The sequence below is a fragment of the Triticum urartu genome, chromosome 7A, assembly GCF_056163025.1.
Source record: "Triticum urartu cultivar PI428250 chromosome 7A, HENAU_Tu73, whole genome shotgun sequence".
In the NCBI taxonomy this organism is placed as follows: Eukaryota; Viridiplantae; Streptophyta; class Magnoliopsida; order Poales; family Poaceae; genus Triticum; species Triticum urartu.
Window position 1 is genome coordinate 75,850,892 of NC_141879.1, and position 24,538 is coordinate 75,875,429.

A 24,538-nucleotide genomic window follows, 5' to 3' on the forward strand; every position below is an offset into this window, starting at 1 on the left:
CACCCCGCAATGTTAATCTAGCGACATGGATAATCATGCTTGATGATGGACATTGGTAGCTTCGGTTTGTTTCGAAACCTTAGAAGCCACGAAAAACAAGTTTTTTGCATGAACCAGTTAGAGACGTCTAACTTGGTTTTGCAGGAGGGTTTGCATGTGCATATGATGTGGTATAGTAGTGCTCATAATAATTTGATTATGTATGAGATGACAATATGATGTAAATTGATTAAACATGACCCGTGTGTCACGATTCGGCATGATGGCTGGAGCCATATGATTGCACTTTAACGACCTGCGTGTCAACCTTAAGTAATGCACTTATTTTATTAGCTATAGAGATAGCAATATTATCTGGTGCATCGACAAGGTGGTGGCAATCTTCGCGAAGGTAAACACCGACGCGAACGCCGAAAGACAAAGAAATACAAGACTTCTCCGTCAGAAAGGGCTATACCATATCATGCTAATTATGAATTTCCTGAGATGTTTATCCCTTATGATGCACCCTTCTTGATTGCGCGGTAGTCGCTTTTATTAGGGTGATCTCTCACAAAAATATCAAGTAGTTAGTGTTCTCCCAAGTGTAGCACCGTCACGGCACCTAACTTTTCGGGGTATTGCAGGATCTCCCTAGGTACGAACGATTAGGGAAGTGTGAGGCGGGTGAGTTAAGACCTCGCAGCAAGATCACTTGGTTGTCTTGACGTTCTGGAAGGATCTCCCTGAGCTCGGAACACGCCCATCGAAAGATGAACAAGAGTCACATAGAGATGTGATCGCCAAGTTTGCCTACCGATTGAATTTCGCGCCATCAATGTTCATCTCGTTCAATGGCGTTGAATGGATATGAGGGTCTTGTGTCACTCATAATCAATTTTGAGAGATATTTATTTGAGTGGGAGCGCACTGTTGAATTAACATGTTTAATTCTCAGTGCAATTAATTATGAACATTGTCTAAGTGTTTTTTGCAAAATAGTTGTAGAATAATGGCTCGCGTTTCCACCTTCCCTGTTAAAATTGAATAGCTGTTAAATATCTGGTTAAAACTTTACGATTGGTAACGTAATGTGAGGATTGTCCTCAAAAGTGCCGAGAAGGACTTTGTCCTATCGCATGCTCTCCGTATCCTCCCGCTAATGCTATGGATCATGTGACTCTCGTCCTTCGATCCAAAAGCTAGAATTCTGTTACGGTCAAGTGGAATATGTTTGCTTCCATGAAACCCAAAAAAGTTGGGATAGTTATATGATATTCATGGAACTGAAAATTATTTTCAGATACAAACAAAGCAATGTTTGTTTACAAGTATTAGTAAAACTGTTTACTATGCATTTGACTGTTGGGAAAGGGATCCAGAAGAACGCCTGTCATATAATGAAAGGTGAATAAAACAACAACTTAAAGAGAAAGGGAGTGTCCAAAGGGTGTTAGTATGACTTACACGCCGAGGAAGTCCGGGGCTAACGCCACTCTTAAGTTGGGTGCTTCTTTTGCGAGTAGGAGAAATACTAAAAGTTAAACTATTAGAAGTATAAAGGCAGAAAGAAAGATGACTGGAATATCCAGCTCATGTATGAATGTCATACAAGTTTTTGATGTATAGTAGGCTGGTCAAAGATATAGTTCTTGGGAATTATGGTGAAACATGTTAATCACTAATTCTTGGGTATTGTGAGTTAATCACAAAGACACCCATTCGATTGCATTCTGTTGCGAATCAATGTAAGAGCTACTATGGCCTAAAAAGACTAGCCAGGAATGAGGTTTTAATACGTGTTGGGAACATAGTAGAAGTTACTATACCTTCCATCGGTGTATTACCTATGTATTTTCTTTCATAATTCATTTTAAAGTTTCTTACACTCTAGCCCTTTGCACAAGGTATCTTGCAAGAAGGTTGTTCATAAGAGAACTTTTGATCTTCAGTATTATGAATAAACATAAGGGCCATACTTTCATTGTGAATGAGATGTATGTTATGAATAATGATATTAATATATTACCTCTGTGTTTACTTTCATAATTCATTTTAGAGTTTCCTACACTCTAGCCCATTACACAATGTTTATTGCAAAACGGTTGTTCATAAAAGAACAATTGTTGTTCAGTATTATGAATAACATGAAGGGCCATGCTTCCATCCAAGATGGGATGTATGTTATGAATATTGATGGTAAAATTATACATCCACAACGCTGACGCTAAATGTCGCAAGACTATGAGAATACCACATGTGTGTGGCACTGCATTTGGTCACATTGGAGAAACCCGCATGGAAAAATTCCATTATGATGGATTTTGAAGTCGTTTGATTTTGAATCATCTGACACTTGCAACTTTCCTCCAAAAAGTGAAGTGACTGAAATACCGTTCACAGACCATAAGGAACGAGCAACAAACTTATTGGTGATCATACATTTTGATGTGTGTAGTTCAATAAATGTTGTTGCAAGTGGTGGATTTATTTATCTTCAGAAATGACTCAAGTAGATATATGGATATTTACTTGATGAGACGCAAGTCTGGATCTTTTGAAATCATTCGAAAGGTTTTCAAAAATGAATTAGAAGTTATTGTAACAAGAACATTATGTTTCTGCAATTTGATTGTACAAAGGAATATTTGAGTTACATGTTTAGCGAATGTCTGATGAGTTGTGAAAGGGGTTTCGCAACTTGCACCTCCCGGAACACCACTGCAAGTGGAAAGTCCCTGGAGTTGTAATCTAACCATTTATGACATGGTAAGGTCAAAGATGACATAAATAAATTTTCCATTATCCCTTTTAAAGTGATGCTTTAGAGACTGTGGCTTTTACATTGAAAAGAGATACATCAGGTATGTTGAAATGAAGCCATGGTATGGTACGCCCAACCATGTTATATCTTTTCTTAACATTTGGAATATGGGGCTTGTGTAAAAGGTTACAAACCTATTCCAAATCAGACAAGTGCTACTTTGTAGGTTATACCAAAATGTTAGGTATTCCTCCCTCACTATACCGAGGCAAATAGTTTTGCCGCGAAACGGTGTGCTTTTAAAGAGAATGGTTCTTTCAAAAAGGTGAGTGGGAGAATAGTGCAACTCGACGAGATAAACAGTATCTTCATCATCAAATCAAAGGAAAGAGACCTTGGAAGTAATTCCAGAGTTTCCTACTACGACTGATACGGAAGTCTCTACAATAAAATGTATGAACTTCGGTCGAACTTGCAGCTGAATGATACGTCTCCAATGTATCTATAATTCTTGATTGCTCCATGCTATATTATCGACTGTTTTGGACTATATTGGGCTTTATTTTCCACTTTTATATTATTTTTGGGACTAACCTATTAACCGGAGGCCCATCCTAGAATTTCTGTTTTTTTGCCTATTTCAGTGTTTCGAAGAAACAGAATATCAAAGGGAGTCCAAACGGAATAAAATCTTCGGGAACGTGATTTTCTCACCGAACGTGATCCAGGAGACTTGGACCCTGCTCCAAGGAACAAAAGAGGCGGTCACGAGGGTGGGGGCGCCCCCCTAGGGCACACCCCCTGCCTCGTGGGCCCCTCGTTGCTCCTCCGGCGTACTTCTTCCTCCTATATATACACACGTACCCCCAAACAATCAGAACAGGAGCCAAAAACCTAATTCCACCGCCGTAACTTTCTGTATCCATGAGATCCCATCTTGGGGCCTGTTCCGGAGCTCCGCTGGAAGAGGGCCGTCATCACGGAGGGCTTCTACATCATCATAGCCTCTCCGATGAAGTGTGAGTAGTTTACCTCAGACCTTCGGGTACATAGTTAGTAGCTAGATGGCTTCTTCTCTCTCTCTTTGAATCTCAATACAAAGTTCTCCCCCTCTCTTGTGGAGATCTATTCGATGTAATCTTCTTTTTGCGGTGTGTTTGTTGAGACCGATGAATTGTGGGTTTATGATCAAGTCTATCTATGAATAATATTTGAATCTTCTCTGAATTCTTTTATATATGATTGGTTATCTTTGCAAGTCTCTTCGAATTATCCGTTTGGTTTGGCCAACTAGATTGGTAGTTCTTGCCATGGGAGAAGTGCTTAGCTTTGGGTTCGATCATGCGGTGTCCTTACCCAGTGACAGAAGGGGCAGCAAGGCACGTATTGCATCGTTGCCATCGAGGATAACAAGATGGGGTTTATTTCATATTGCATGAATTTATCTCTCTACATCATGTCATCTTGCTTAAGGTGTTACTCTGTTTTTAACTTAATACTCTAGATGCATGCTGGATAGCGGTCGATGAATGGAGTAATAGTAGTAGATGCAGAATCGTTTCGATCTACTTGTCACGGACGTGATGCCTATATACATGATCATGCCTAGATATTCTCATAACTATGCTCAATTCTGTCAATTTCTCAACAATAATTTGTTCACCCACCGTAGAATACTTATGCTCTTGAGAGAAGCCACTAGTGAAACCTATGGCCCCCGGGTCTATTCTCATTATATCAATCTCCATCACTTTAATCTTGCTTTGCTTTTTTACTTTGCTTTTACTTTTTACTTTGCATCTTTATACCAAAAATACCAAAAAAATTATATCTATCAGATCTCACTCTCGTAAGTGACCGTGAAGGGATTGACAACCCATAATCGCGTTGGTTGCGAGTAGCTATCGCTTTGTGCAGGTACGAGGGACTTGAGCGTGGCCTCCTACTGGATTGATACCTTGGTTCTCAAAAACTGAGGGAAATACTTACGCTACTCTGCTGCATCAGCCCTTCCTCTTCAGGGAAAACCAACGCAAGCTGAAGACGTAGCAAGAAGGATTTCTGGCGCCGTTGCCGGGGAGTCTACGCAAAAAGTCAACATACCAAGTACCCATCACAATCCCTACCTCTCACATTACATTATTTGCCATTTGCCTCTTGTTTGCTCGCATGCTAGTTTGTTTGCTTGTCGTCATGACTAGTCTCATATCTTCCCCGTTGTGTCCCGAGAGTGAAGTTCTAAATTTAAACAAAGGGAGGGAGAAAATCTAACAGATGCTTGGTATAGAATTTGCAATGCTCAAAATAGATCTACCAGGAAGCAATCTACCTTAGTTCTTCTCCGCAATTTTTATGTAGGTGTTAATCCTTGGTATAGATATATCCTCGATACCATTACTGGACGGAACTTCTTGGGTAGCCATACTTTTGATTCTTATAATTCTATGCTAAATTTATTTGGCTCACCACCTCTTTTGGTTAATGGAACCACGTTAACTTTGGAGCATGTTATGCAAAGACTTGAAATTATTGAAAATTAAGTTGCTACTATTGAATCTATTGAAAATCTAGATAAAAAGATCCACAATCAAATTACTCAATATGGATCTAAGGTAGGAATGACTCTGAAAAATATTAAGGAAAATGGACCCATAGTTAATGAGAAGATAAACTTAGATTCTACTAGAATTGATAAACTTGAGGGTATCATTACAATCTTGGGAACCACTTTTTCGTCCGTAAAGAATACTCCAAGTCCTCCTACTAAAATTGCCAAGCTTATGTATGTTCCTAAAAATAAGGGTGAATCATCAAGTAAGGAAACTGCGGATCTTAAATCTATAAGTATTCATCCTAATCTTTTTGCTATCATTAAGGAACCGATTGCTACAAATGAATTTTTCGATCGTGTGCCTAAAAGTTTGATAATCACTAGAAAGAAAGAAATTCCTAAGGGAAATAGATGCCTCATCGAAGAATTGCCTACCAAAGATGGCAATACCTAGATCTATCCTTGCTTTTATGCCTAGCTAGGGGCGTTAAACGATAGCGCTTGTTGGGAGGGAACCCAATTTAATTTTTATTCCTTGCTTTTTGCTCCTATTTAGTAATAAATAAATTATTTAGCCTTTGTTTTGGTTGTGTTTTTTGTGTTTAATTAGTGTTTGTGCCAAGTAGAACCGTTGTAACATCCCAAATTTTATTCATAGTCATCCATGCATAGTCATCCATGCATATCATATTTTATTCGCATTTCGTCTCGCGATTCTCGAAATCCCAAGCAACTCAAGGACCCTCGGAGAGAGTTGGGGATTTCCCGGTTTTCAAATTTGATCTCTATCAAATCTTGAAAACGAGGATTTTTGGTTTTAATTATTTTCTCTCCAAAAATATTTCACACTAAAAATATATGAGAGGAGATAATATGACTTCTCCAAGATAATTGAAATATTGGAGGAAAAATATTAAAACCAAATAATTGTTTTATTTGGATTTTATTGCAATTTTGTTTGCATTAGAAAAATTGCACGTTTTCCAAAATTGCATTTTAGGGCCAAGAAAATGTTCATCTTGTTCTAAATATTTTGTTTAGACGATGAAAATTTATTTTGCACTACAACAATACCCCACCTATAGCAACACATTTTTCCGTATCTATATGTCCATATATGCGTTGTAATTGTCTTTACCAACGGTTTGGGATGTGTAGCCTTATCCAGTGTTGCTAGCACATAATGCAACGCTCATACCGTCGTTGGTAAAAGGGGCGTTGCAAGAGTACAACACATAAAGCCGATCTTTACAACACTTTTATATGTTGGTGCTTAATGTACAAGAATCCAAATCTCATTTCTGGCAACTATGAATTTTCAACACTTCAGGTGTTGTTACATATATAATGTGAATAATATTGCCAACAGTTAAATTAATGCTCAACATAACGGTGATGATTATGTATATCAAGTGTGGAAAATAAAATAAAAGAAGATACTCATAAGAGAAAGAAATCATATATTGGATAAAGCTGTTGGATTACAATGGTTGATATTACAGGGGAAACATTATCGAAATGTGATGCATAATCTAAATATTTTCTTGACAGCGAAACTTAAACATAAAGCTTCCTTCGACATCCCTTCAACTTAACTAAACTTAACCAGGGAACATCATCCGACAGGATCATCATCCCTACAACTTATATTAACTAAGATAGCATCCATCATCATCATCATGAACCGGAACATCGTCATCATTGCAGTATACTTGCCATGCACCATTATAATCATCCATATATCTTTTGAATCTACAAAGAAAATAACAAGATTAACTATTAATACACAATGCATTAACATGATGCTTGTGATAGAGGTATGATATTAGGCACGTACAAATGTTGAAGGTCATGGACTCTTTTTTTCCTGCATTATAGAGAGTATTACTGCTTTTGCGACTCTGTACCAAATCTTCAGTTTTCACAAGTGCCATATTGACATGCACTACCCCGAATTCATTTGTAATTTTAGCACCATCAAGTTTAAATTTAGGATCACAACTTACAACTATAGCAAGAGCTACGTCCCTGTTATGATTATGGAAAGATACCAGCATGAGTGTTAGTATTCATTGAGGACTAATCCAGACGCCACAATATATGACACAGCCTGCAGAACAACATGGCTTAATAAAATTATATGGAGAGTAGCCTAAGTGCTTATGTGCATTCAAGGGCAATGTGAGTGACAGTACCACTTCTCTTCTCTTCTCCATTTAAGTTGGCAAACTGAACCAAAATGGTTTTAGTAATCTGAAACTGAACCAAAACATATAGCTCTAGCTGGTTTCAGTCATCCAACAGGAAACAAACAAATCTACAGGTGCTCACCATGCTTTGGAACAAAACTACAGCCCCAAATCTACTGAAACGAATTTACATAGTCATTACCAGCCTAGACATCCATTGCTAATTTTGTACACCAACAGTCAAACTGTTTTGTGTGAACCAACAGAATTATTTAGTGCTACATAAATCCACTGAAACTTACAGCCCCAAACGCTATAAATTTGCATGCAAAGCAGCATAGAACCTAGCATGGCTCAATGGTCGTGGACATAATGAGCAGTACCACGGTAGGGAGAGGGAGAGGGTATACCTTCCATCGCATTGTCCATGACTTGCTCCACGAACTCGACTTGCTCCACGGAGTCGCCGTACATCGAGTTGGTGCGTGCAGCTTCAAAACCAAGGGAAAAAGGTTATAGGTGTCTCATGCATCTCTAATAGTGCAAAAGAAGTAAAGCTCCATCAAGTTCCATTCGTACTTAATAAAAGAAGAGCAACCTATATTCGTCCTGTTCTATGTGTCCTAGTTACTACCTTGGCAACTTTACATCTGGCTCAATGAATTTATCCTCGAGTTAGTTAGACTAGTCATCAACCCGTGTGTCTGCACATGCTAGACAATTTTAGTTTACCATATATAACTAGAACATATTTATGTAAGAAAAAATATTAGAACCATAAATTTTAAAAGAAGCATACTTTTGACTAATTCAGAAATATTACATGTGATACTGTGTTGGCTTCCATGTGGCTAAAGTATATTTAATTTTAGTAAAGGCATTTGTACATGCTATTTATCATTCCTATAAATAAAGTTTCCAAATTATAATTTGTATGAAAAAGTCAGGAATCCAAGGTTAGAAAATATACAGAGGATATTGGTGAATATTCTGATTTCCGTTAATTACATAGCAGGAGTCTAAATCTTGTGTGCTCCTAAAATTAGCTATCTGGAAACCCCAAATGCATCCCATGCTTTAGTGATTTCGGTTAAAAACTGGAAACCAGAGTTTCTAGTTAACAAACAAAACTAAAGCTAATGTACATGAATATATGTCTTATATATATGCAAGGCCTCATTAAGAAATGTTTTCTAAAATAAACATGTACATCACTCAAATCTTCTACATAAGAAACACATCAAATGATTATGTTGAGCCACCTATAAACATCAAAGTGAAATGCTGGCTGGAGGCAGTAGCGCAGCACTACTATTTGGAACTTTGATTATGTGGTGCTGCTGGAGGTGATCAGAGCTGCAGACCACCCCAACTGGATGCTTTCACTCCCTGCAACACAATCGAGTAAAGAGGAGTAGTACTCATCAATACACACATACAAAACATATTTTTTTCTAGATAAAAGAACAGTGATCAAATCGATTGCATAGTTCTTTCTTCTGCTATGACCTTAAAGGATGGACAAAAGAAAATGAATCGCCACACGGCCAGTTCCTTCACTCAACAGCCTTGCCTCCAAAGACACTTGTGGCCGCCTAATCTGCTTCAAACTACCAACACTACACCTCCGCCGCCACATGGACTATCGTTAGATTGATTTAGTAATTAGCCTAAAACAATATATGTTGGATTTTTGCATTGTAAAAGCCTGAACAGTAGAATATTAAAGATTGGAAAAGAAAAGGATTGGGGCCTCGGGGAGATACTGTATTAATTAGACTCCGACCTGATTCCTAACCATATACCTGGTGTTTTCTGTGAAAATTACCTCAAACACACTGGTTGCTGCTCCAAGACGTAGATGGGCTTCAGAATAGCTTACAAGAAAGAGAATCGTTCCCTACAATGTTGTTGCCCTAGAAAGAATATGCAACTCGGGGTTAATTTGAAGCCACTACTGCTCCTGATGTGCCACGAACCAGAGCAGAAGGGAGGAGTGGACCAACTCACCCGAAGCTAGAGGAGGAGGAAGCTCCATGGCTGCTTCGTGTACTGGCCACTGGCGGTTCCTCCCTGCACGTGTACAGAAGAAGAGAAGAGCATGTTATAGAAAGGGGGGGAGAGAGAGAGGATGAAGCCAGGGGAGGGCATGCACTGACCGGACGAGAGGAGAACGACGGCCACCAGAGCCGATGCCTGAAACCCTAGTAGCCATGGGGGGAGGGTCGCGGGTGGGCTGTGGTGACCGCGAGCACCGGATCTAACCGGATGGGAGGGCGCCACGGTGTGAGGGGACCTCGGGCTGTGCTTCATGGTGGCGGGGTTCGCCGGAAGTCGCCTGAATCAGCCGCCACAGTTGGCGCAGCAAGGAGCCGTGTGAAGAGAGGGAGATGGGACGCGAGAGGGATGAGTGGGTGGGGATGTTGGGTTTCGTAGTAATTTCAAAAATTTTCCTACGTTCACGCAAGATCATGGTGATGCATAGCAACGAGGGGGGAGTGTGATCTACGTACCTCGTAGATCGACAACGGAAGCGTTTGGTTGATGTAGTCGTACGTCTCCACGGCCCGATCGATCAAGCACCGAAACTACGGTACCTCTGAGTTCTAGCACACGTTCAGCTCGATGACGATCCCCGGACTCCGATCCAGCAAAGTGTCGGGGAAGAGTTCCGTCAGCACGACGGCGTGGTGACGATCTTGATGCACTACTGTCGCAGGGCTTCGCCTAAGCACCGCTACAATATTATCGAGGATTATGGTGGCAGGGGGCACCGCACACGGCTAAGAATAAGATCACGTGGATCAACTTGTGTCTCTAGGGGGTGCCCCTGCCTCCGTATATAAAGTCTCAAGGGGGGGAGGCCGGCCGGCCAGGAGAGGCGCGCCAGGAGGAGTCCTACTCCCTTCGGGAGTAGGACTTCTCCCCCAAACCTAGTTGGAATAGGATTCGTGAGGTGGAAAAGAGAGAGAGAGAGAAGGAGGAGGGCGCCGGCCCCCTCTCTCCTTGTCCTATTCGGACTAGGGGGGAGGGGCGCGCGGCCCAACCCTGGCCGCCTCTCCTCTTCTTCCACTATGGCCCATATAGCTCCCGGGGGGTTCCGGTAACCTCCCGGTAATCCGGTAAAATCCCGATTTCACCCGAAACACTTCCGATATCCAAACATAGGCTTCCAATATATCAATCTTTATGTCTCGACCATTTTGAGACTCCTCGTCATGTCCGTGATCACATCCGGGACTCCGAACAACCTTCCGTACATCAAAACATATAAACTCATAATATAACTGTCATCGAAACCTTAAGCGTGCGGACCCTATGGGTTCGAGAACAATGTAGACATGACCGAGACTCGTCTCCGGTCAATAACCAATAGCGGGACCTGGATGCCCATATTGGCTCCTACATATTCTACGAAGATCTTTATCGGTCAGACCGCATAACAACATACGTTGTTCCCTTTGTCATCGGTATGTTACTTGCTCGAGATTCGATCGTCGGTATCCTATACCTAGTTCAATCTCGTTACCGGCAAGTCTCTTTACTCGTTCTGTAATACATCATCCTACAACTAACTCATTAGTTGCAATGCTTGCAAGTCTTAAGTGATGTGCATTACCGAGAGGGCCCAGAGATACCTCTCCGACAATCGGAGTGACAAATCCTAATCTCGAAATACGCCAACTCAACATGTACCTTTGGAGACACCTGTAGAGCTCCTTTATAATCACCCAGTTACGTTGTGAAGTTTGGTAGCACACAAAGTGTTCCTCTGGCAAACGGGAGTTGCATAATTTCATAGTCATAGGAACATGTATAAGTCATGAAGAAAGCAATAGCAACATACTAAACGATCGGGTGCTAAGCTAATGGAATGGGTCATGTCAATCAGATCATTCAACCAATGATGTGATCCTGTTAATCAAATGACAACTCTTTGTCCATGGTTAGGAAACATAACCATCTTTGATTAACAAGCTAGTCTAGTAGAGGCATACTAGTGACACTCTGTTTGTCTATGTATTCACACATGTATTATGTTTCCGGTTAATACAATTCTAGCATGAATAATAAACTTTTATCATGATATAAGGAAATAAATAATAACTTTATTATTGCCTCTACGGCATATTTCCTTCAGTCTCCCACTTGCACTAGAGTCAATAATCTAGATTACACAGTAATGATTCTAACACCCATGGAGCCTTGGTGCTGATCATGTTTTGCTCGTGGAAGAGGCTTAGTCAACGGGTCTGCATCATTCAGATCCATATGTATCTTGCAAATCTCTATGTCTCCCACCTGGACTAGATCCCGGATGGAATTGAAGCGTCTCTTGATGTGCTTGGTTCTCTTGTGAAATCTGGATTCCTTCGCCAAGGCAATTACACCAGTATTGTCACAAAAGATTTTCATTGGACCCGATGCCCTAGGTACGACACCTAGATCGGATATGAACTCCTTCATCCAGACTCCTTCATTTGCTGCTTCCGAAGCAGCTATGTATTCCGCTTCACACGTAGATCCCGCCATGACGCTTTGTTTAGAACTGCACCAACTAACAGCTCCATCGTTTAATGTAAACACGTATCTGGTTTGCGATTTAGAATCGTCCGGATCAGTGTTAAAGCTTGCATCAACGTAACCGTTTACGATGAGCTCTTTGTCACCTCCATATACGAGAAACATATCCTTAGTCCTTTTCAGGTACTTCAGGATGTTCTTGACCGCTGTCCAGTGATCCACTCCTGGATTACTTTGGTACCTCCCTGCTAGACTTATAGCAAGGCACACATCAGGTCTGGTACACAGCATTGCATACATGATAGAGCCTATGGCTGAAGCACAGGGAACATCTTTCATCTTCTCTCTATCTTCTGTAGTGGTCGGGCATTGAGTTCGACTCAACTTCACACCTTGTAACACAGGCAAGAACCCTTTCTTTGCTTGATCCATTTTGAATTTCTTCAAAATCTTGTCAAGGTATGTGCTTTGTGAAAGTCCAATTAAGCGTCTCGATCTATCTCTATAGATCTTTATGCTTAATATGTAAGCAGCTTCACCAAGGTCTTTCATTGAAAAACTCTTATTCAAGTATCCCTTTATGCTATCCAGAAATTCTATATCATTTCCAATCAGTAATATGTCATCCACATATAATATCAGAAATGCTACAGAGCTCCCACTCACTTTCTTGTAAATACAGGCTTCTCCAAAAGTCTGTATAAAACCAAATGCTTTGATCACACTATCAAAACGTTTATTCCAACTCCGAGAGGCTTGCACCAGTCCATAAATGGATCGCTGGAGCTTGCACACTTTGTTAGCTCCCTTTGGATCGACAAAACCTTCCGGTTGCATCATATACAACTCTTCTTCCAGAAATCCATTCAGGAATGAAGTTTTGACATCCATCTGCCAAATTTCATAATCATAAAATGCGGCAATTGCTAACATGATCCGGACAGACTTAAGCATCGCTACGGGTGAGAAGGTCTCATCGTAGTCAATCCCTTGAACTTGCCGAAACCCTTTTGCGACAAGTCGAGCTTTGTAGATAGTAATATTACCGTCACCGTCAGTCTTCTTCTTGAAGATCCATTTATTCTCAATTGCTTGCCGATCATTGGGCAAGTCAACCAAAGTCCACACTTTGTTCTCATACATGGATCCCATCTCAGATTTCATGGCTTCAAGCCATTTTGCGGAATCTGGGCTCACCATCGCTTCTTCATAGTTCGTAGGTTCATCATGATCTAGTAGCATGACTTCCAGAACAGGATTACCATACCACTCTGGTGCGGATCTTACTCTGGTTGATCTACGAGGTTCAGTAGTATCTTGTTCTGAAGTTTCATGATCATTATCATTAGCTTCCTCACTAATTGTTGTAGGTGTCACAGAAACAGTTTTCTGTGATGCACTACTTTCCAATAAGGGAGCAGGTACAGTTACCTCATCAAGTTCTACTTTCCTCCCACTCACTTCTTTCGAGAGAAACTCCTTCTCTAGAAAGTTTCCGAACTTAGCAACAAAAGTCTTGCCTTCGGATCTGTGATAGAAGGTGTATCCAATAGTCTCCTTTGGATATCCTATGAAGACACATTTCTCCGACTTGGGTTCGAGCTTATCAGGTTGAAGGTTTTTCACATAAGCATCGCAGCCCCAAACTTTCAGAAATGACAACTTTGGTTTCTTGCCAAACCATAGTTCATAAGGCGTCGTCTCAACGGATTTTGATGGTGCCCTATTTAACGTGAATGCGGCCGTCTCCAAAGCATAACCCCAAAATGATAGCAGTAAATCAGTAAGAGACATCATAGATCGCACCATATCTAGTAAAGTACGATTACGACGTTCGGACACACCATTACGATGTGGTGTTCCGGGTGGCGTGAGTTGCTAAACTATTCCGCATTGTTTCAAATGTACACCAAACTCGTAACTCAAATATTCTCCTCCACGATCAGATCGTAGAAACTTTATTTTCTTGTTACGATGATTTTCAACTTCACTCTGAAATTCTTTGAACTTTTCAAATGTTTCAGACTTAGCTTAAGTCATCTGTGAAGGTGAGAAAATAACGATATCCGCCACGAGCCTCAATATTCATCGGACCACATACATTTGTATGTATGATTTCCAACAAATCTGTTGCTCTCTCCATAGTACCGGAGAACGGCGTTTTAGTCATCTTGCCCATGAGGCACGGTTCGCAAGTACCAAGTGATTCATAATCAAGTGGTTCCAAAATTCCATCAGTATGGAGTTTCTTCATGCGCTTTACACCGATATGACCTAAACGGCAGTGCCACAAATAAGTTGCACTATCATTATCAACTCTGCATCTTTTGGCTTCGACATTATGAATATGTGTGTTACTACTATCGAGATTCAACAAGAATAGACCACTCTTCAAGGGTGCATGACCATAAAAGATATTACTCATATAAATAGAACAACCATTATTCTCTGATTTAAATGAATAACCGTCTCGCATCAAACAAGATCCAGATATAATGTTCATGCTTAACGCTGGCACCAAATAACAATTATTTAGGTCTAATATTAATCCCGAAGGTAGATGTAGAGGTAGCATGCCGACCGCGATCACATCGACTTTGGAACCGTTTCCCACGCGCATCGTCACCTCGTCCTTAGCCAATCTTCGCTTAATCCGTAGTCCCTGTTTCGAGTTGCAAATATTAGCAACAGAACCAGCATCAAATACCCAGGTGCTACTGCGAGCATTAGTAAGGTACACATCAATAACATGTATATCACATATACCTTTGTTCACCTTGCCATCCTTCTTATCCGCCAAATACTTGGGGCAGTTCCGCTTCCAGTGACCAGTCTGCTTGCAGTAGAAGCACTTAGTTTCAGGCGTAGGTCCAGACTTGGGTTTCTTCTCTTGAGCAGCAACTTGCTTGCTGTTCTTCTTGAAGTTCCCCTTCTTCTTCCCTTTACCCTTTTTCTTGAAACTAGTGGTCTTGTTGACCATCAACACTTGATGCTCCTTTTTGATTTCTACCTCCGCAGCTTTCAGCATTGCGAAGAGCTCGGGAATAGTCTTATTCATCCCTTGCATATTATAGTTCATCACGAAGCTCTTGTAGCTTGGTGGCAGTGATTGGAGAATTCTGTCAATGACGCAATCATCTGGAAGATTAACTCCCATCTGAATCAAGTGATTATTATACCCAGACATTTTGAGTATATGCTCACTGACAGAACTGTTCTCCTCCATCTTGCAGCTATAGAACTTATTGGAGACTTCATATCTCTCAATCCGGGCATTTGCTTGAAATATTAACTTCAACTCCTGGAACATCTCATATGCTCCATGACGTTCAAAACGTCGTTTAAGTCCCGGTTCTAAGCCGTAAAACATCTCATATGGGCATCTAGTACTTGGGTTATCACATGTATCTCATCACTCTTAATTAATATTGTTGGGTTGTTAATCACTTTAATTGGGATTGAGTTGGAGGAACCTTCTCAATGATGTTTCAACTACCATGATAGTTAAATAAAATCTATTCCTTTGTTGTAGGGAAAAATTGGCTTTTCGCAAAACTGTAACCATAGAGCTTTCCACCAGCCAAATATGCATGTAGTGATAGCATTATTCTGTTCTTGCTCTACTGTGTTACATTGCCAGCATATTCCATGTGCTGACCCGTTTTCGGGCTATAATGTATTATGTTGCAGACTTTTCAGACGAGGAGTAAGGTTCGTTAGGTCGTTGCCGTGCAGCTCAGCTATGCCGTTGGAGTTGATGGACTCACTTTATCTTCCAAGCCTTCCGCTGTTATCGTATTAGATGGCCTTAAGCCATATTATTGTAATAAGTTCTCTCTTGAGACATTCGATGTAATAAGTGTGTGATTGCTACTCTGTTATAAATCCTTCGAGTACTGTGTGTGTCAGCATTACCAATCCAGGGATGACACTGAAGCACAGAGACTTGACCATCTAAGGTCGGGTCGCTACAAGATGGTATCAGAGCACACGCTGAGTGTAGGACACGACCACTAAGATAAACCCTAGGTCACCCTTCTCTTCTCATTTCTAACTCCTCTCCATTTTCTACTCTTTAGGATGGTGGAGATGAAGAACAAGTTTGCCCAACCGGATGAAGACACACCTTTTGGACGTCACTTGAAGGAAGTCACTAGGTACCTGAACATTGGAATACCAAGTTTCACCGGGACGTACAACGCCACTTTACCTGAAGATAAGCGCTGGAGGATACAAGTACAAGTTCCAGGAAGGACGTTCTCGCCAACTTCTAAACCCATAGAGTTTTCTTTCGAAGCACCCACCTGGAGTCTAGGCAAGAGCATGGCAGCCCAAATTACCATTGGACGCATTGGAGAAGTTTACAACAGGGAACTTAAGGACACTATTTACCAAATATATGGGCACCGAGACGAGCAATGGGAAGTAATCAACACCAGGAAGGATAGATCAATTGCAGCTTTCATCCAGGAGTTAAACCAGCACATCCGACGTCAAGAAAACCAGATGTGCGCGGACATGATGGACTTAAAGAAGGCGAAGAATAGAATCATCGAGCTGGAGGAAGAAATCAAGTTTGTACGCGATGGATATGAGGAGGAAATCAAGACACTACTGGAGAAGAATGACGACCTAGTCAAGAAGATCGGAGTATTCATGGGTGGACCAGCACCAATAGAAGAAGAAGAAGAACCCAAGGAGATACGCCCCGAGGACTACATCATCATCGACGACACCGATTCCGATCCTAGTGATGATGACTATGAAGACGAAGCAGGAGCAGACATCATGGAGTCTTCCACCGATCAAAATTTCTAGATGACTACCATATATCACTAGTATTTCCCCCATGTATTTAGTAGTAATTGAGCACTTGTGCGATAGTTCTAGATCGTTTGTATGCCCTTGCTTGATTGATTGAGTGAAATGATTGTGTTTGTCTCATGTGCATATGGGTAGTGTTCTCTCACTAGACCCCTTCTCTATTCTAATCTCTTCCATCTAAACCCTCAGATGCCTCCGAGACGTGACACCGGTTTTGCCTTCCCACCGGAGCTCACCTAGTTAATCCAACAACAGAATACCTTGATGCAATTGCTAGTTCAGAATCAGGGCAACAACAACAACAACAACAACAACAACAACAACCCGCCGCCCGTGGACAACCTAGCCCGTTTTCTAAGGTTACAACCACCAGTGTTTTCCAGTAGCACCGAGCCCATAGTTGCGGACGATTGGCTGCGTCGTATTGGAAGGGAGTTGACCACCGCAGGTTGCACAGATGCTGAGAGAGTGCACTTTGCCGCACATCAATTGGATGGACTAGCAGCCTCATGGTGGGAGAATTACACAGCCACTTTTCCTATAGCCAATGTCACTTGGGACCAGTTTCAGCAAGCTTTCCGCACAGCCCATGTCTCCACTGGAGCTATGCAAATGAAGAAGCGGGAGTTCCGCAACTTACGCCAGGGGAACCGTACTGTGGCTCAGTGCGTGGATGAGTTTAGCAAGTTATCTCGCTACGCCCCTGATGATGTGGCCACAGATGCAGCGAAACAGGAGAAGTTTATGGAAGGGCTGAATGATGAGATGAGTATGCAGTTGATGGTAGCAACCTTCAACAACTACCAGGAGTTGGTAGATAAGGCTCTTATGATTGAAGGGAAGCAGCAGCAGATTGAGAGCCGCAAGAGAAAGTATGGACAAGGGAAGTATAACTCTGGAGCTCAGCAGAAGCCTCGCCTAACCCCGAACTCAGGAGGACTTGTTCATAACCATGGAGGTCACAACCACACTGGAGGAGGATCGCATAACCACAATGGATCTAAGAATGGGAATGGGAATGGAACCAACAATAGTCATAACCGCCCCAACCCAGCCACACCCGCCAAAAGGGACTTAAGTCATGTTACTTGTTTCAAGTGCGGGAAGACTGGACACTACGCCACGGAGTGCCCTGAAGGAAAGAATAGAAATGGAAATGGGAGCGCTGGGAAGAAGACAAATCCATTCAACAAAGGACAAGTGAACCACGTTAACGTGGAGGAGGTTGAAGAGCAGCCGAACGCGGTGATAGGTAAGTTTATGGTTAAGTCATTTACCGCTCTTGTTCTTTTTGATACTGGTGCATCGCATTCATACATATCAAGGGGATTCATGGATAAGTTTAAGCTACCAACCCAGACCCTTAGGACCCCTCTTTTAGTGAGTTCACCTAGAGCAGAGTTTATGGCCAGCCGATGGTGTGACCAGATACCCTTAACCATTGGTACACATGTTTTTCCGTCCGACCTAATTATCTTGGAGTCACAAGGATTGGATGTGATATTGGGTATGGACTGGATGTCAAAGTTTGGAGGAAGCATTGACTGTGCTAGTAAGTCGATTTATCTCACCACTCCAGAAGGAAAAAGGATTAAGTATGTATCTAGGCATGTGCCTAGGAGGAGGCATGTGAATGCCCTTACGGGAGTTGTTCAGGAGGAAGTGCCTGTAGTGAAGGATTACCCAGATGTTTTTCCAGAGGAGTTACCAGGCATGCCACCGGATAGAGACATTGAGTTTTTGATAGAACTATTGCCAGGTACCGGACCAATATCCAAGAGACCCTATCGGATGCCCGCAAATGATCTGGAAGAAATTAAGAAACAGATCAAGGAGTTATTGGAGAAAGGATACATCCGAAGAAGTTCATCACCTTGGGGAGCCCTAGTACTTTTGGTTAAGAAGAAGGATAAATCCCTGAGGATGGTTCTTGATTATCAAGCATTAAATGAAGTGACGATTAAGAACAAGTACCCACTGCCGATGATCAACGATCTGTTTGATCAGTTGCAGGGAGCTAAAGTGTTTTCGAAGATCGATTTGCGATCGGGGTATCATCAGTTGAAGATACGAGAGAAGGACATACCGAAGACAACATTCACAACACGATATGGATTATACGAGTACACGGTCATGTCATTTGGACTGACTAACGCCCCTGCCTATTTCATGAGCATGATGAACAAGGTGTTCATGGAGTATTTGGACAAGTTTGTTGTGGTGTTTATTGATGATATTATGGTATACTCAAAGAACGAGGAGGAACACAAGGAGCATTTGTGCTTAGTTCTCGAGAAACTCAGGGAACACCAGTTGTATGCTAAGTTCAGCAAATGCGAATTTTGGTTGGAGGAAGTCAGGTTCCTTGGACATGTTATATCGGGAGAAGGTATAGCAGTAGACCCCAGCAAAATTCAGTCAGTCACGGAATGGTTGGCACCCACTTCAGTTAGCGAGATCCGCAGTTTTCTTGGACTCGCAGGATACTACCGGAGATTCATCGAGAATTTTTCCAAGATTGCAAAGCCAATGACTAAACTGTTGAAGAAGGATACTAAGTTTAAATGGACAGAAGATTGCGAGGCAAGTTTCCAGGAATTGAAGAAACGCTTGACTACAGTGCCAGTGCTAACACTGCCAGATATACATAAGGAGTTCCAAGTGTACTGCGATGCCTCACGCTTAGGACTTGGATGTGTGCTTATGCAGGACGGGAGAGTTGTTTCGTATGCCTCACGACAACTGTGTTGGAAATATGCCCTAGAGGCAATAATAAATTGATTATTATTATATTTCCTTGTTCATGATAATCGTTTATTATCCATGCTAGAATTGTATTGATAGGAAACTCAGATACATGTGTGGATACATAGACAACACCATGTCCCTAGTAAGCCTCTAGTTGACTAGCTCGTTGATCAATAGATGGTTACGGTTTCCTGACCATGGACATTGGATGTCGTTGATAATGGGATCACATCATTGGGAGAATGATGTGATGGACAAGACCCAATCCTAAGCCTAGCACAAAGATCGTGTAGTTCGTATGCTAAAGCTTTTGTAATGTCAAGTATCATTTCCTTAGACCATGAGATTGCGCAACTCCCGGATACCATAGGAATACTTTGGGTATGCCAAACGTCACAACGTAACTGGGTGGCTATAAAGGTGCACTATGGGTATCTCCGAAAGTGTCTGTTGGGTTGGCACGAATCGAGACTGGGATTTGTCACTCCGTGTGACGGAGAGGTATCTCTGGGCCCACTCGGTAGGACATCATCATAATGTGCACAATGTGATCAAGGAGTTGATCACGGGATGATGTGTTATGGAACGAGTAAAGAGACTTGCCAGTAACGAGATTGAACAAGGTATCGGGATACCGACGATCGAATCTCGGGCAAGTATCATACCGCTAGACAAAGGGAATTGTATACGGGATTGATCGAATCCTCGACATCGTGGTTCATCCGATGAGATCATCGTGGAACATGTGGGAACCAACATGGGTATCCAGATCCCGCTGTTGGTTATTGACCGGAGAACGTCTCGGTCATGTCTGCATGGTTCCCGAACCCGTAGGGTCTACACACTTAAGGTTCGATGACGCTAGGGTTATAGGGAATAGATATACGTGGTTACCGAATGTTGTTCGGAGTCCTGGATGAGATCCTGGACGTCACGAGGAGTTCCGGAATGGTCCGGAGGTAAAGATTTATATATGGGAAGTCCTGTTTTGGTCGCCGGAAAAGTTTCGGGGTTTATCGGTAACGTACCGGGACCACCGAGAAGGTCCCGGGGGTCCACCAAGTGGGGCCACCAGCCCTGGAGGGCTGCATGGGCCAAGTGTGGGAGGGAACCAGCCCCAGGTGGGCTGGTGCGCCCCCCCACCAAGGCCCAAGGCTCAAGGGAGAGTGGAAGGGGGCAAACCCTAGGCTCAGATGGGCCTAAGGCCCACCTAGTGGTGCGCCCCCCTCTCTTCCCCCTTGGCCGCCTCCCCTAGATGGGATCTAGGCTGGCCGCCACCCCTAGGGGTGGAAACCTAGGTGGGGGCGCAGCCCCTCCCCTCCCCCTATATATACTTGAGGTTTGGGCTGCCCAATACACACGAGTTCCTCTCCTTCTTGGCGCAGCCCTACCCCTCTCCCTCCTCGTCTCTTGCGATGCTTGGCGAAGCCCTGCTGGAGTACCACGCTCCTTCACCACCACCACGCCGTTGTGCTGCTGCTGGATGGAGTCTTCCTCAACCTCTCCCTCTCTCCTTGCTGGATCAAGGCATGGGAGACGTCACCGGGCTGTACGTGTGTTGAACACGGAGGTGCCGTCCGTTCGGCACTAGGATCATCGGTGATTTGGATCACGACGAGTATGACTCCATCAACCCCGTTCTCTTGAACGCTTCCGCGTAGCGATCTACAAGGGTATGTAGATGCACTCTCCTTCCCCTCGTTGCTGGTTTCTCCATAGATAGATCTTGGTGACACGTAGGAAATTTTTTGAATTTCTGCTACATTCCCCAACAGTGGCATCATGAGCTAGGTCTATGCGTAGTTACTATGCACGAGTAGAACACAAAGTAGTTGTGGGTGTTGATTTTGTTCAATATGCTTACCGTTACTAGTCCAATCTTGATTCGGCGGCATTGTGGGATGAAGCGGCCCGGACCAACCTTACACGTACGCTTATGTGAGACCGGTTCCACCGACTGACATGCACTAGTTGCATAAGGTGGCTGGCGGGTGTCTGTCTCTCCCACTTTAGTCGGATCGGATTCGATGAAAAGGGTCCTTATGAAGGGTAAATAGCAATTGTCATATCACGTTGTGGTCTTTGCGTAGGTAAGAAACGTTCTTGCTAGAAACCCATAGCAGCCACGTAAAACATGCAAACAACAATTAGAGGACGTCTAACTTGTTTTTGCGGGGTATGCTATGTGATGTGATATGGCCAAAGGATGTGATGAATGATATATGTGATGTATGAGATGATCATGTTCTTGTAATAGGAATCACGACTTGCATGTCGATGAGTATGACAACCGGCAGGAGCCATAGGAGTTGTCTTAATTTATTTATGACCTGCGTGTCAACATAAATGTCATGTAATTACTTTACTTTATTGCTAACCGTTAGCTGTAGTAGTAGAAGTAATAGTTGGCGAGGCAACTTCATGGAGACATGATGATGGAGATCATGATGATGGAGATCATGGTGTCATGACGGTGACAGTGATGATCATGGAGCCCCGAAGATGAAGATCAGAAGGAGCAATATGATATTGGCCATATCATGTCACTATTTGATTGCATGTGATGTTTATCATGTTTATACATCTTATTTGCTTAGAATGACGGTAGTAAATAAGATGATCCCTCATTAAAATTTCAAGAAAGTGTTCCCCCTAACTGTGCACCGTTGCGAAAGTTCGTCGTTTCGAAGCACCACGTGATGATTGGGTGTGATAGATTCTTATGTTCGAATACAACGGGTGTTGACGAGCCTAGAATGTACAGACATGGCCTCGGGACACATGCAAAACACTTAGGTTGACTTTACGAGCCTAGCATGTACAGACATGGCCTCGAAACACAAGAGACCGAAAGGTCGAGCATGAGTCGTATGGTAGATACGATCAACATGAAGATGTTCACCGATGTTGACTAGTCCGTCTCACGTGATGATCGGACACAGCCTAGTTGACTCGGATCATGTAATCACTTAGATGACTAGAGGGATGTCTATCTGAGTGGGAGTTCATAAGATGAACTTAATTATCCTGAACATAGTCAAAAGGTCTTCGCAAATTATGTCGTAGCTCGCGCTTCAGTTCTACTGTTTAGTTATGTTCCAAGAGAAATTTAGTTGAAAGTTGATAGTAACAATTACGCGGACTAGGTTCGTAAACTGAGGATTGTCCTCATTGCTTCATAGAAGGCTTATGTCCTTAATGCACCGCTCAGTGTGCTGAACCTCGAACGTTGTCTGTGGATGTTGCGAACATCTGACATACACATTTTGATAACTACATGATAGTTCAGTTAAATGGTTTAGAGTTGAGGCACCGAAGACGTTTTGAAACGTCGCGAAACATATGAGATGTTTCGAGGGCTGAAATTGGGATTTCAGGCTCGTGCCCACGTCAAGAGGTATAAGACCTCCGACAATTTTCTTAGCCTAAAAACTAAGGGAGAAAAGCTCAATTGTTGAGCTTGTGCTCAGATTGTCTGAGTACAACAATCATTTGAATCAAGTGGGAGTTGATCTTCCAGATGAGATAGTGATGTTTCTCCGAAGTCATTACCACCAAGATGCTAGAGCTTCGTGATAAACTATAACATATCGAGGACATATATGGTGATCTTTGAGATATTCACGATGTTTGACACCACAAAAGTAGAAATCAAGAAGGAGCATCAATTGTTGATGGTTGGTGAAACCACTAGTTTCAAGAAGGGCAAGGGCAAGAAGGGATACTTCATGAAACGGCAATTCAGCTGTTGCTTTGGTGAAGAAACCCAAGGTTGAAACCAGACCCGAGACTAAGTGCTTCTGTAATAAGGGGAACAACCACTGGAGCAGAATTACCCTAGATACTTGGTAGATTAGAAGGCTGGCAAGGTCGATAGAAGTATATTGGATATACATTATGTTAATGTGTACTTTACTAGTACTCCTAGTAGCACCAGGGTATTAGATACCGGTTCGGTTGCTAAGTGTTAGTAACTCGAAATAAAAGCTACGGAATAAACAGAGACCAGCTAAAGGTGAGATGACGATATGTGTTTCCAAGCTTGATGTGATCAAGCATCGCATACTCCCTCTACCATCGAGATTGGTGTTAGACCTAAATAATTGTTATTTGGTGTTTGCGTTGAGCATAGACATGATTGGATTATGCCTATCGCAATACGGTTATTCATTTAAGGAGAATAATGGTTACTCTGTTTATTTGAATAATACCTTCAATGGTCTTGCACCTAAAATGAATGGTTTATTGAATCTCGATCGTAGTGATACACATGTTCATGCCAAAAGATATAAGATAGTAATGATAGTACCACCTACTTGTGGCACTTCCACGTAAGTCATATCGGTATAAAACGCATGAAGAAGCTCCATGTTGATGGATCTTTGGGCTCACTCGTTTTGAAAAGTTTGAGACATGCGAACCATGTCTATTGGTGTATATGCATGAAGAAACTCCATGCAAATGGACCGTTTGGACTCACTTGATTTTGAATCACTTGAGACATGCAAATCATACCACATGGGCAAGATGACTGAAAGCCTCGTTTTCAGTAAAATGGAACTAGAAAGCAACTTGTTGGAAGTAATACATTTTGATCTCGGGCAAGTATCGTACCGCTAGACAAAGGGGATTGTATATAGGATTGATCGAATCCTCGACATCGTGGTTCATCCGATGAGATCATCGTGGAACATGTGGGAACCAACATGGGTATCCAGATCCCGCTGTTGGTTATTGACCGGAGAACATCTCGGTCATGTCTGCATGGTTCCCGAACCCGTAGGGTCTACACACTTAAGGTTCGATGACACTAGGGTTATAGGGAATAGATATACGTGGTTACCGAATGTTGTTCGGAGTCCCGGATGAGATCCCGGACGTCACGAGGAGTTCCGGAATGGTCTGGAGGTAAAGATTTATATATGGGAAGTCCTGTTTTGGTCGCCGGAAAAGTTTCGG